This window comes from Solanum dulcamara, chromosome 5 (assembly GCF_947179165.1).
Source record: "Solanum dulcamara chromosome 5, daSolDulc1.2, whole genome shotgun sequence".
In the NCBI taxonomy this organism is placed as follows: Eukaryota; Viridiplantae; Streptophyta; class Magnoliopsida; order Solanales; family Solanaceae; genus Solanum; species Solanum dulcamara.
Window position 1 is genome coordinate 27,957,501 of NC_077241.1, and position 14,676 is coordinate 27,972,176.

The following is a 14,676-nucleotide window of genomic DNA, read 5'->3' on the forward strand; positions in this document are numbered from 1 at the left end:
TTTAATGAAAAATGGGTCCCATACCCAAAAATATTTTAGCAAAATTTCATAACAGGCCTCAGACTTAGATCAAAAGTCTCGAAAAGCACACAAATTGTCGTTTTAGACCAAACTCGACATTCCAAACTAATTGCGCTGACAAAAAATTTCATCTGAGCTTATTTTCCAAGAATGTAGATCAAAGTCACCCCTAGGACAAATTTCAAAGGCTAAAATGCCAAATGGCCCTAAACTCACACCGAATACCTCCATACTCGTGCCTACCATGCACCTTGCCTAATTCATCGTATGCAGAGCTAATGGAACTACTAGAATTCCATTATAAGGTAATTTACCTGATGTTATGACTGAAGTGAGATTTTCACATTTCAAAAGCTCCAAAATAGGGAAAAAGGCTCAAAACCCAAAAAATGACCAAACAACCAAATAGTCAGTTCCATTAAGTTATAAATGATTTGGGTCGCTATAAAAATGCTCTAAATAATGAAAATAAGGCATTAAGACAAAAATAACCTGGAGTGTAAGACCATATAAGATGAAAAGTTGAATGAAAGGAAAATTTCATAAGAATTTTGATTGACCCTAGTCTACGAGTCAGTCTATGACTCATAGAGGTTACTACGAGTCGTAAACACGACTCAAGTAAAAGTTAGAATTTAGCTAAGGCAAGTATGAGAATTTACGGGTCTTTTGAAGACTCCTGAAAGAGTTTATAACTCATAGAGAGAAGTCGTAGTACAGGCCTTATATCCTACAACTTAGAAACCCTCAGAACCCACTCTATGACTCAATAGGATGAGTCATAGAGGAGTCGATGACTCGTCAAAATAAACCATGCATAAACTTCTAAGGCTAATTTTTTGTAGGATTTCATACCCTGCAGGATGAATGAATTCTATGGCTCATAGACTAGAGAACGAATCGTAGACATGATTCGCATAGAAAGTTTAGAGACTTGTTTTTCAATTCATTTCTCAGGGCTTATAGGATGAGTCATTCCTATGACCCATCATTTCATCTATGAATTGTAGAGTGCCCTCATAGGGTTGTACAACTATGGTTTTAATGAGAGGTAGTTTAGTCTTTTTCCTATAATCTTTTAATGTATTTAGGGCTAGATTCATTAAATAATTGGTCCTAAATACTCCTAAACTCTTGTATTGTCTTATTATTTGCCAAAGAAATTTAGACTTCTCTCCCAAGGTTCTTCAAGAGTTCATCAACCTTTAGTTAGGGTTTCTTCAAGATCAAGACTTATTTCTCGATTTCAAAGTTCAATTACAATCAAGGCATGTGTGGATTCATCCATGGGCCCTTCCACCCATGGAGTCCAAAGTTTTTCTCAAAAATCTCATGAAATCTCATTACTTTTAAAATCTAATATTGATGAATTATGTTGGGCTATTTCAATTATATTTTAATCATTACTAATGATCATTATAAGTATGCTTCTATATAAATTTCATGATTTTATGTTGAATTATGAATTCCCATGCATAAATCTATTTTCTACGATGAACTACACGAGGAATCATTATGAAGTTCTATGATTTCAATGAATTCTATGGGTTTAAATCAAAATTGATTATGTATTCAAGTTTTCCTCTAAATTCAAGTATGAATCATGACTACATATTTTAATTATGATCAAATTATGATACTCATGCAAGTTATGAAGAAAGGTGACTTAGGGCTCTATGTGGTGACCTAGGAAGCTCATGATATGAATTATGCAAGTATGATTTGTAATGATGAAAAGCCAATAATCACATTGCAATTATGTTATGAAATGAACTGTTTTATGAATTTCAAACCTATGACCATGAATATGATATATGTTCATTATAATTTCTATGCTATGTTTGTATTCTGTAGGATTTGACTTAGTACTGAGAGGACTTGAGGTGGGGGCCCAACCAAAAGCCTTACTAGCAACCTCTAGTTCCTTAAACTACATGTCATTATAGGTTTCCTTCATGTTTTAGCTAGTGGATCCACATATAGCATATGTACATGAACCGCCTAGAGGGTTAGAGTCTACCTTGGTAAGTAGATTTCCCTTTCTTCCATTCTATAGGGAGATATCAAGATTCTATGTTATAGCTCGCATAGTCTTATTATTGGTTATGGTTCTTGTCTGACATATGTATACTTATCCTATGTTCTTTTACGTTTTCAACTATGACTCCAAGATGCTTTGACTGCTATGGTTTTCTCATGACTTTACTTATTCTTTTATTATGAACGTTATTTGATTTTGCATCTTATGATTTATAGCGCATGTCACGCCCACAAACTTAATACATTCAAACATACTAACGCATATTTTTTGCCTACATTATCTAATAATGTAGGAGTTGAGGTTCAGGATCATTGGTGAGTCCTTATCTATCGTTCACTAGTTATAAGTTGTTTCTTCTTACTTCAAAATACTTTCTTATGTATCGAATTGAGAGTGAGCTTGGGACATGTCTTAACCCCCTCCCATTTTCATTAGTGGAGGCATGTGTTGGACGAAACATGTAGAGTCCATGTAGTTAAATTTTATTCTCTTTATGTTTTATGTTACACTATTTCTTATACTATGTTCCGCTTTACTTTACCTTATGCAGGCTTTATGATATGTCAAGAGGCTTGGTTAGATCCTCTTTGGGGTTTTGATCACCGTGTCAAGTCTAGGCCCTAGGCTTGGGTCGTCACAAACTTGGTATTAGAGGACAAGGTTTAACATGTCCCAAGGTGTCCAACATTCTGCATCAAGCAAAGTCTTATTCATGGTTGTGAAACATGCCACAATTATGAATCGGAGACTATAAGGCGTTTTAAGAATCCTTACTTTGTTAATGATCTATGTCGTGCTATAGACTATAGTCTAAGACTTCCTTTCCCTAATATTTTTCCTTTGCAATTTTTGGAAAATGCCTCCAAAAAGACCACCTTTGCCAAGGTGGATCAATGCTAATGAAGCCCAAGATCCTCTAGTTCCTCAAGGAAATGGTCCTTTGCTCGAAGAAGTGATTAATGTAGAGTTCCATACTGCTTGCACCATGCTATTCCAAGTAGTGGCCCATCAAGGGGTTGCAGCTCCTCCTAATATTCGTATTTCGTCTTCTAGAGTGAGGGACTTTGCGATAATGAATTCTTTTGAGTTGCATAGTTCAAAAGTCGAGAAGGACCCCGAAGAGTTCATTGATGAGATCTATAAAATAGTGAGTATCATGGGGGTGTCTTCTAAGGAGAAAGCGGAGTTTGCGACTTACCATCTCAAGGGTGTTGCTCAAGTTTTGTACACTCATTGGAAGGTGGAGAAAGTAGACGGAGTTCCTATTGAATAAGAAGCCTTCAAACTTTCTTTCCTGGATCACTTTCTCTCTCTTGAACTAAGGGAATCTAAAGTGTTGGATTTTATTAATCTTCGACAAGGTAACATGGGTTTGAGGGACTATGCCCTCAAGTTCATTAAACTATCCAAGTATACTCCTCATTGGTTGCCGATCTACGTACCCAAATGAGTCAATTCATATCAGGGGTGTCCAATTTGGTTGCCAAGGAATGTCGTACCGCCATGCTTATTAAGAAGATGAACATATCTTGGCTCATAACTTTTAATGAAAAAATTGAAGGAGAAAATATCAAAGAGATGAGAATGAAGGATTCTAAGAGGGCCCAGTATGAAGGTGCGTTCTCTAATGATAGGACCAGTGGTAATGGTAGTGGCCTTTTCCAACAAGGCTAAGGTTCGGGGAAGGAGTTCGCTAAGAATAAGGTGTCATAACCTAAAGTTCAAGAAAGAGGTGGGGTGAATGCTAGTAGACCTTCTTTTCCCAATTATGAAAGGTGTGGAAAGGATCATGGAGGGAAATGCTTGATGGGACTTCTATGGTTTTCCCATGACATTACTAATTCTTTTATTATGAATGTTATTTGATCATTGCATCTTATAATTTATATTGCATGTCATGCCCACATACTTAGTACATTCAAACGTACTAACATATATTTTTTGCCTACATTGTCTCATAATGTAGGGGGTTGAGGATCATATCCATACGCGTGGCTATTTGAGCTTTCTCATCGATGGAGTTGTGGTGAGTCCTCATCTATCATAGACTAGTAATGAGTTCTTGCTTCTTACATCAAAATACTTAGTTATGTTTTGAATTGAGGGTGAGCTGGGACATGTCTTAGCCCCTGCCCATTTTCATTAGTAGAGGCATGTGTTGGACGAAACATGTAGAGTCCATGTAGTCGGATTATATTCTCTTTATGTTTTATGTTATACTTTTTGTTATACTATGTTCCCCTTTATTTTACCGTATGTATACTTTATGATATATCAAGAGGCTTGGTAGGATCCCCTTGGGGGTTTTGATCATCGTGTCACGTCTAGGACCTAGGCTTGGGTCATGACATAGAGGTTTATTACAACATCTACTACTAGAAAAGGGCTTTGTCTACAAAAGTAAGAGTCAAGAAGTATGTGAAGCTTAAATAAGCCTGGGAATTGCTCCTGCATCTCCTTCTCAGTCTACCAGGTAGCCTCTTCGAGTGGCTAGTGTCTCAAATAGACTTTAACAACAGGAATGGCTCTCGATCGTAAGTACCAAATATCTCTGGCTAAAATTACCATCAGCTCTTCTACAAATGTTAGAGATTCGTGCAACACACCTTAATCATGTAGAGCATGTGAGACTCATTTGGAACATACCAGCGTAGTATTGAAACATGAAAGACTAGGTGGATAGCTGATAGTACAAGAGGTAGGGCTAACTCATAGGTAAAATATCCAAATGTCCTCTAAATATCAAATGGCCCTATGTACCTAGGCTAAGCTTGCCCAACCTCCCAAATCTTATCATGCTCTTCATGGTTGATCTCGGAGAAATACCTAATTTCATACTATAAACCTCAACAGCTAACGCCTATGATTTGTATAACTATAATGTTTAATCTGGGCCATCTTGAGCCTATCCAAAATATCCCTCACTTGATCTAAAGCCTCCTAAGGTAAGTCTATACCACACGGCTTAGGCTCTGTAGACTCAAACCAACCAATTGGAGAGAGACACCGCCTATCATATAAGGCCTCAAAAGGAGCCTTTTAATACTAGAGTAGTAGTTGTTTTTGTCACGACCCAACCTAGTAGGCCGCGACTGAGGTCCGACCTGGACCTCCCGTATACATATCTATCAGCCATGGTCATATCGAATTATAAACATGCAATGCATATAAATCAAGTGTAGTCAAATCAGACTATAATGACATGATACGTACATGAGAACCACCATGGGTCATAATATTTCAGATATCTATAGCCTCTTTCATTTGTATCATAACATGAAAGGGCATGCAAGCCAACAAGGCTGCCATAATAAAACAACACGTACAATATATCATATAGACCCAGCTGAACCAAACTAGCATATATAACTCACATATACATGTCTGCAGACCTCTAAAAATATTAACTACAACATATGGTGGGATAGGGCCACCGCCGTACCCCTGAATAGACAAAACAATTTTATACATCAGTGGACAGTATCAAAAACTAGGCTCCGATACAATAAAACCTCTTTTAGCTGAGCTGCATGAAATTCTAAGCTAACAGACTCCCAAAACCTATATTTGTACCAGCGGGCATAAAATGCAGCCACCCAAAGAAAGGGGGTCAGTACAACATAGGTACTGGGTATATAAAACATAACATAATACAACTGGAGGTATATCCAAAATAGAGAAGCAGGGGAATAAGTTATCAAGTTAGAAACCTGTACCTGTACTTTGTGAATTACAAAAGCATGCATGTTCAAATCATATCATATAGCCGGCACTTTCAGGGGTCCGGTGAATCACATGTGTAAAATCATCATGGCCCCAATGCCATCACCACCTTATTATAACATATCATCACATATATACATACATACCCGGACGATGGATAATATAGTGAATTGTGTACGATAACGTACACGGCCCGGGACTCGGTGAAAGAAGGGTTATAGTATATATGAGTAGAGTAGTGAGTAACTATATGCAATTTAAAACATTATCAGAGACTCGACAAAATAAGAAAGTTAAGCATTTGTTTAAGGACCCGAGTAATAGTGTAGTCATCTCGAGTGTCCTCTAAATGCCATTATGGGCTGCCTTAAAAGTAGTCTCGGTGACCCTAGACATGTATTAACATAGGGACAAATCATTTATGGAATCAAAAACACTTAGTCTCCTATAGTCTTTAAGACTTGGAGCCTGTACATTTGGTATCTCTGTAACATATAGAAGTTACCAGGGAAATAGTTCAACTGCTATCAGAGTTCGATATTCAAAAGTAAATAGGAGATTTTAAGAATAGAGTTACTCTGGAGCTCACATCATATTTAACTTACAACTAAGACATGCTAGAAAAGAAAGAGATTAACTCTATATAGTCTGTACTTTCCTTCAAGTAGTCATTATATACATTTCTCATACCTGGCCCATCTTGGGGCTCGATGAACAACTATGGCATCATAATCTCATTTTCATACCAAATACATATCAAGAGAAAGGAAATATAGTTTCCCATACACTACTCTTTAGCACATAGAAGCCTTAACAGGCAATGCTTAATTCTTGTAGAGGTGTCAACACCTAACTATAGTTACGGATTATGAGGCGTACCTGGAGTTATGGGAATGGAATTATCCCCACATTCCACATACAATTCACTTAAGTCTAAGACTTGCCAAAAGGAAAGAAAGATAGTTGTACGTATCTATACCAAAATATGCTAAGAGGAAGCTTTACATACCTCGTACGAGTCACTCTTTATCACATTTACCTCGTCATCCTTTGAACCTATGCAACATGGAAGTAATATGAATATCAACCACTTTTGGCTTTCCAGCACCTTCAGCTGCACCTTAGTATTCATGGAATCTATTTCCTTGTTCGTTTCCTCGACTAGTTCTTTAATTAGTTAAGGCGTTAACGAAAATTGGGCAGTACCTCTCCTATAATGTGCCCTATCCAAATTTCCAATCATACCCCTAATAACTACAGTCAACCAACAACAACAACCTACAACATATATACAAGCAACTCATACCAACATTACACAATACAAACCCCAAACAACTCACTCAAAACTATCAAAATGTAAATTCTAGACAGCTTACTGTCTTGCATTGTCTCTTCGTTTCGAAGGAGTAATTGAGGGAAACTGGCTTTATGTCCTTATTAAAGTTATATACATGTGTCTTAGGGTTGCATACAATTTTGAATCACCCCTACATCAACTCTTTACAAAAAGATATGCCCAAAATACCAACAGTAGTCCGTGTAAGATATCAAAAACCAAAATCTGGGCAGTACCTCCTCTATACTTCATCACCCTTTTTAGAGAAGATAAAAGCAAAACTAGATTTTAAAGGCTAAAAGAAAGTCGTAGCTAATACTTTTCTTTCTTCACGTTTCTTCTCTCTTCTCTTTGGTTTCCTTTTTGCTGAAAATGAATGACTTAAGAGTCATTAACATACCTTTATGTGCTATTTTGGGAGGTGACATGTGTCATCCCCATAGGAGGACACGTGTCTACACCTTATTGGGCCAACGTAACCATGCAACTAGTTAGGGGCTGCCACGTGTACTTGGTGGGGCCTACCCCCAAGTAGGTAGGTCACCTACTTGACCCCAAGCAGGTGGGTCACCTGCTTGCTTGAGGTGCTTCCACGTGTCGCCTTCTTAGGCTGTAACGTGTAATCTTTTCCTCTTCTCCATGGATTCATAATCTCATTTTATTTTAAGAACCCGTGTAATCCATGCTACGTAAGCATGGTATGTCTTTAAGTAACTCAAGTGTATAAGACTTCCAAATTAGTAGCTTACGTAGGTAAATCGAGTCCTACGACTCATTTCTTGGCCTCCAATTCCTTTCGGCTTCCTTATGACTCTATCTCCAACCTTCCCTCTGACGGGGTATCGTACTCTTCTTTCCTTGGAGTCATTTGATGGTGTCGTAGATTATCCGGCTCACATGCTGACTACTAAGAAGCTTAAGAACTATTCTGAGCTCAAGAGAGTGGGGTGTAACAGTTTTTGTATGCAAACTCCACCAAAGGCAAGAACTGGTCCACTAACCTCAAAAATCCATACCACATTCCCATAACATATCCTCAAGGACTTGAAATCTGAATCACAAATAACATTAATATTCATTGAATCAACCATGATACCCTCCTTTCACACCACATGCCCCAATAATTCTATAGACTTAAGCCAAAACTTATAGTTTGAGAAATTGGAATAAAGTCGTTGATCTCTCAAAGTTTGGAACACTATCCTCAAATGCTGCTCATGCTCCCTTTGGCTCCGCGAGTATACCAATATATCATCAATGAAGATAATGATAAATGAATCAAGGTATGGCTTGAACACCCGAGTCATCAAGTCCATCAAGGCGGTAGAGGAATTAGTCAACCCAAAAGACATCACAAGGAATTCATAGTGACCGTAAAGAGTCCCAAATGCAGTATTATGGATGTCCGGCACCCTAATCCTATATTGGATCCCCAAAACAAGGCTTGTCTCAAAAAAAAAGACTAGTCAAATATGTTAAGATGGATATTGAAACAATACAAAATGCCAAGTGTTCACCCATATCTCCAGATCAGACTGCCACAATATCAAATTTATTTTAGCCACTGGTGCTCAGAAGTTGTCATGACCTGACTTACGACCTAGTCATTACATGACGATCGAGATGTGATGGACCCTAAACATAAGCCATCTTATCATTCATTGCATACATAAGGTAAATAATAATATAAATATAAGCAAAAGTATTCATAAGTAGGTTAAGGGACTTAGGGAAATCTAACTCTATAAACATTCAAACCGGACTGCACCAATACATCGTCTACATATGCCTCTAGTTTAACCTTTGATGGGGGCTTAGAAAAAGTTCCTAGCTCAACCTAGAAATAGAAGAAATGTCTAAGCAATAGTAATATGAATAAATGTCTTATCCTTAATAGAATAAGGACTCATCAAATTCTTCAAAATCTAAATGAAACTCTAGCCATGAGTGGGGTAGTCGTGAGTGTCATCCTTCCCTACATTATGAGACAATGTAGGTAAAATATGCGTTAGTATATTTGAATATACTAAGTATGTGAGGTATGTATGACAAGTAATAGAACATAATCAATATTCCATAAGATGCATGACCAATCATAATGAGCATGATTATAGCTTGAGAATAATTTAAAACATAAGAAACTTTTAGTCAATGCATATCATAAAACATCAACTTTCAAACTCATAAATTGATATCTTAAAGCTTAACTTCAACTTGTGTGGGATAAGACCTTTAACTGACAACTAAGACCATGCGAGATACTACATGGAATCTAATGACTCTTACATTGTGATAGGCCGATGGCTCCTGCATTAAAACAAGGGAGGATACCTTTATGGGAAACATAGTTTGGGACTTTAGGTTGCTACAGAGATTCCCTTGGATAACCAACTGTTTTATCCGACCGAACCCCACCTTGAAGTCTACTCGATGCTTAGTCAATATCCCAATAGAAACTTATAAAATAGACTCATAACATAGTAGGCTACAATAGTAACTGCCTATCAATCCATCTTTAAAACATTTAGGAATAGCTCATCTAAGTTGGTGATTCATAAGAATCTATAATTTTGGTGAAAATTGTCCTTATCACCATCTTTAAAAATATAATGATCTTACCTCTGATCAGTATCTCAACTTTAACTTCAAAAATCATGGTCTCAGTTGTAACTCATTGAAAACTATCTTTATAAATCATTTAACTCATGGTTAACTCATAAAACCATCTTTAACTTTGATCATCATTACAACTTTCATTATAAGATCACAATTTCAACTTTAAACAATGAAAACTTTACTTGAAGATCATTGAACTCTTAATTTATTCATGAAAATTATCTTTAACTTTATAATCTTAACTTGGAAATAGCCTCATGCGTGGGCATATATAACTCAACTCAAAATAATGCAATTCATATGAAAACATGCATATAATGATCATTGATAATATCTAAAAATGGAATTAAATCAGCCCAATGCAACTCATCAAAACTAGAGTTCATAATCAATTTAAATTGAAAGAAACATTGAGAAAAAACTTGGGACTTCATGGGTGAAAGGAATACATGAATCAATCCCCATATACCTTGCTTGAATTCACTAGGAATTGAAGAAGAACCATGAAGAATTATGGAAACCCTAGCTTGAATTTGGAGACAAACCTTGAGAGACCTTGTGAGTTCTTACCTTGGAAGATTTTGAGAGAATGATATGAATATGATGGGATCTTGAAGAAAAGAGTGTTTATATACCTTGAACTTGGCCATAAGAGTGTCTAGGTTCATTAAACTAAACTTTGGAAAAGATGCAATTGCCGTTCATTTAATTTGGAAAATTGACCCTACGGACCCTCGTATATGAGCCATCTTGGAAACAACAAGTCATCTATATGACTCATCCTACAGGTCTAACAAAAGAGCCTTAAAACATAGTCTCTAAAGTTTATGAACGGCCATTGTTTATGACCCTTTTTATTAGGAATGGTCAATTCTCAAGCATCATCTTGCCGATCTGAAACCCTATAAATATACTAGTCTCTGAAGTTTTAGGATGGGTGGTTCTTATGACCCGTCATTAATTCTATGAGTTGTCCTGTCAAGTCATCACCATGTCCTTAGGTAAACTTGAACAAAATGTATGAACTCTTGTTGACAATGGGTTTCTATTAGTCGTCTTCTAAAGGAAGACTCATCCTGGAAGGTCGTAGACCTCTCTGAGGGAAACTTCAACATTTGCTCAAAGGGTCACTCTATGACCAAACTTTATGAGCTGTAGAGGGACTCATTCATATGGATGGGTTCGAAATTTTAAGACTTTTCTCCTTGGTTCCAACTTTTCGACTCGTAGGGTCTTACAATATCTCTTCCTTGGAAATATTCGTCCTCGAATCAGATTAACTTATCTTAGGAATGACACAGAAAGAGGACTAGCAACCCAACATGAACATGATGACATCTTAAAATGCATGGAACATGAAAACTTTAACTTAACATAAAATCAAAACTTTGAAATCATATTTTTCATGAACATTGATGCAAATGAATGACTTAGGAGGAACTGATTACTTAGGAATTTAACCAACTTGGATAGCACAACTTACTACTTTAGACTTTAGTAGAGGAAAAAAGGTATGGGTATCGTTTCATCATATCCGCCTCTACCTCCCAAGTAGCATTTTCTACTTGTTGATTCCTCCATAACACTTTGACAGACACAACCTCTTTGTTCCTTAACTTCTTGACTTGACGGTCCAAAATTTCCACCAGAACTTCTTCATAAGTCAAATCCTCATTAACACTTAAATCCGTTAGTGGCATAATAGATCTTGGATCACCCACGAACTTTCTCAACATTGACACATGAAATACTGGGTGAACCATAGCTAACTCAAGTGGCAAATCTAACTCATAAGACACCTTGCCAACACATCTCAATATCTTGTAAGGTCTTATGTATCTAGGACTCAAATTCCATTTTTTGCTGAAATGCATCACACCCTTTATGGGTGAAACTTTCAAATAGACCAAATCATCCACCTCAAATTCAACCTCTCCTTTTCTCACATTGAAATAGGAATTTGAATGACTTTGATACGTCTTCAACCTCTCTCTTATGAGTATTACCTTTTTCATAGCATAGATAACCAAATCTGGACAAATCAAGACCATCTCTTCTACTTCAAACCATCCCACTAGGGATCTACATCTCCTCCCATATAATGCTTCAAAAAGAGCCATTTAGATGCTAGAGTGATAACTATTATTATAGGCAAACTCGATCAATGGAAAATATTAATCCCAACTTTCTCTAAAATTAATAATACATTCCCTTAATGTATCCTCTAAAGTTTGGATCATTCTTTCGGCTTGATTATCGGTTTGAGGATGAAAAGTTGTACTTAACTTAACCTTTGTACCGAGACCCTTTTGAAATGACTTCAAAAATTGTGAAGTGAATTATGTACCTCAATCCGATATGATGGACAAAGTTATGGTCTTACCAACTCTCAAACATACAACTTAGAATAATCTTTTGCACTATAGGAAGCCTTAACTGGTAGAAAATGAGTTGACTTGGTCATTCGACCTACAAAAACCCAAATAGAATCATGTTTCTTCTTAGTATAGGGCAAACCTGTTACAAAATCCATATTCACATCTTTCCACTTCCAAGAAGGAATCTCGATATCTTGGGCTAGACCTCCCGATCTTTGATGCTCAACTTTAACTTGTTGGCAATTTGAACACCTAGCTCCAAACTTTACTATATCCTTTTTCATGCTATTCCACCAATACACTTCTCTCAAGTCATGATATATCTTGGTGGGACCCGGATGTATCGAGTATTGGGAACTATGGGCCTATCAACTCTCTTAACCCATCAATATTAGGTACACACAAATAACCGTGGTGATGTAGTACACAATCTCCTCCTTGAGTGAAATCCTCAATGGATTTTTCAGCAACCAACTTCTTTAACTCGATAAACATTGGATCTTTGTCTTGCTTGGCCTTAACATCCTCTACAAGAGATGATTCTGAACCATTACAAATAAAACAACTTCGGTCATTGGAATCGACCAAAGGCACACCTAAATGTACCAATCTATGAACATTTTTAACCAATTCTTTCTTATCTTCTTCAACATGTGCCACACTACTTATGGACAATTTACTTAATGTATCAGCAACCATATTTGCCTTAGCCGGATGATACAACACACTCATATCATAATCCTTCAACAACTCAAACCATCTTTTTTATCGAAGGTTCAAATATATTTGCTTAAACACTTATTATAGACTCTTGTGGTCGGTGAACAAATCCACATGGATGCCATAAAGACAGTGTCTTCAAATCTTCAAGGCAAACACAAACTCGGCTAGTTCAAGATCATGGGTTGGATAGTTCCGTTCATACACCTTAAGTTGCCTAGAAGCATAGGCTATTACCTTACTATGTTGCATCAATACACAATCAAGACCAACCTTTAAAGCATCGCAATATATCACAAAACCATCAGAACCTTTCGACAAGTCAAGATAGGAGCGGTAGTGAGACGATCCTTCAACTCTTAGAAACTATTTTCATATTCTTTCAACCATTGAAACTTCACCTTATTTTGACTCAACTTGGTCAAAGGTGACGAGATCGATGAAAATCCTTCTACAAATCTCCTATAGTATCTGACTAAGCTTAAGAAACTCCTAATATTCGAAAGAGATAATGGTCTATGTAGCACCCCCCTTTGGGAGGATGCCACTTGCAAAACAAAAGGTAGTTTTACTTTTTTTTAAAAATCACAAATAGTCAACACCGTTGTGGGTTCATAAAATACACAAAACTCGAATCAGTAGTTATTACAAAACTATTATCCTCCTTTGTGCAAAATGACAAGCCAACATATAAGCGCAGTACAGGTATGACTTGAGTTAAAAGCACACTCCAAAATAGCAAAACTAGTCACCCTGTTCAAGTTACAAGTATATAGTTTTGTTTTCACAAGCTACATGTATCATGTACAAGTTCCCCATAATATTTATAAAAACTAGATGCATATGCAGATATAATCTTCACAAGGAATCCAAAATGTCTACTCCAAATGGCCATCTTCATACCTCGTCCCACACATTACCTACAATAGAAAATAACTATCGCTAAGAATAAAGCATAGTGGTGTAAAAACTTTGGGCTTGGAGCTATTAAATTCTTAAATTTCTTGGTGCATCTCAGGTGGCTCAATAAGGTAAAAGTAAGCCCAAGTGAACAAATATATCAAAGTATCGAATACAAAGCTTGAAGAGTTTTAAAATTAATATCAATATTGGAAGGCTCAAGTATCAAGAAACTTATAATTCAATTTGAAAGAGTTGTCAAATAATCAATTTTGCCCAATAGGTACGTCATGCCTTCACATTAAGCATAATCAGTATCAAGATAGACCGAAGCTCTGAAATTAAGAAGGACCGAAGCCCATATCAAGAAAGGTCGTCACCAAATATCAAGAGAATCAAGAACCATGTTGAAAGTGGCTTTCCACTCATACTCGAGAATGGATGAAACCCCACCGTCAAGACGAAATGTTAATCCAAAGACAAGATGGGCAAGATCCGAATCGAGAGGCATGCCAATATCGATGACAAGTCACCACAAAAAGAAGGATTAAGTTCCATCAAAAATGCAAAATGATCAAGAAATTCGTACAAGTGGGCGATGTAGCACCCCCTTTGGGAGGATGCCACTTATGAGAAAAAAAGTGGTTTTAATTTTTACTCCTTTTTTTACAATCATAAATAGTCAACACCATTGTGGGTTCATAAAATACACAAAACTCGAATCAGTATTTATTATAAAACTATTATCCTCCTTTGTGCAAAATGACAAGACAACATATAAGCGCAGTACAAGCATGGCATGAGTTAAAAGCACACTCCAAAATAGCAAAACTAGTCACCCTGTTCAAGTTACAGGCATATAGTTTTGTTTTTACAAGCCTTATGTATCATGTACAAGTCCTCCAAAATATTTACAAAAACTAGATGCATATGCAGATGTG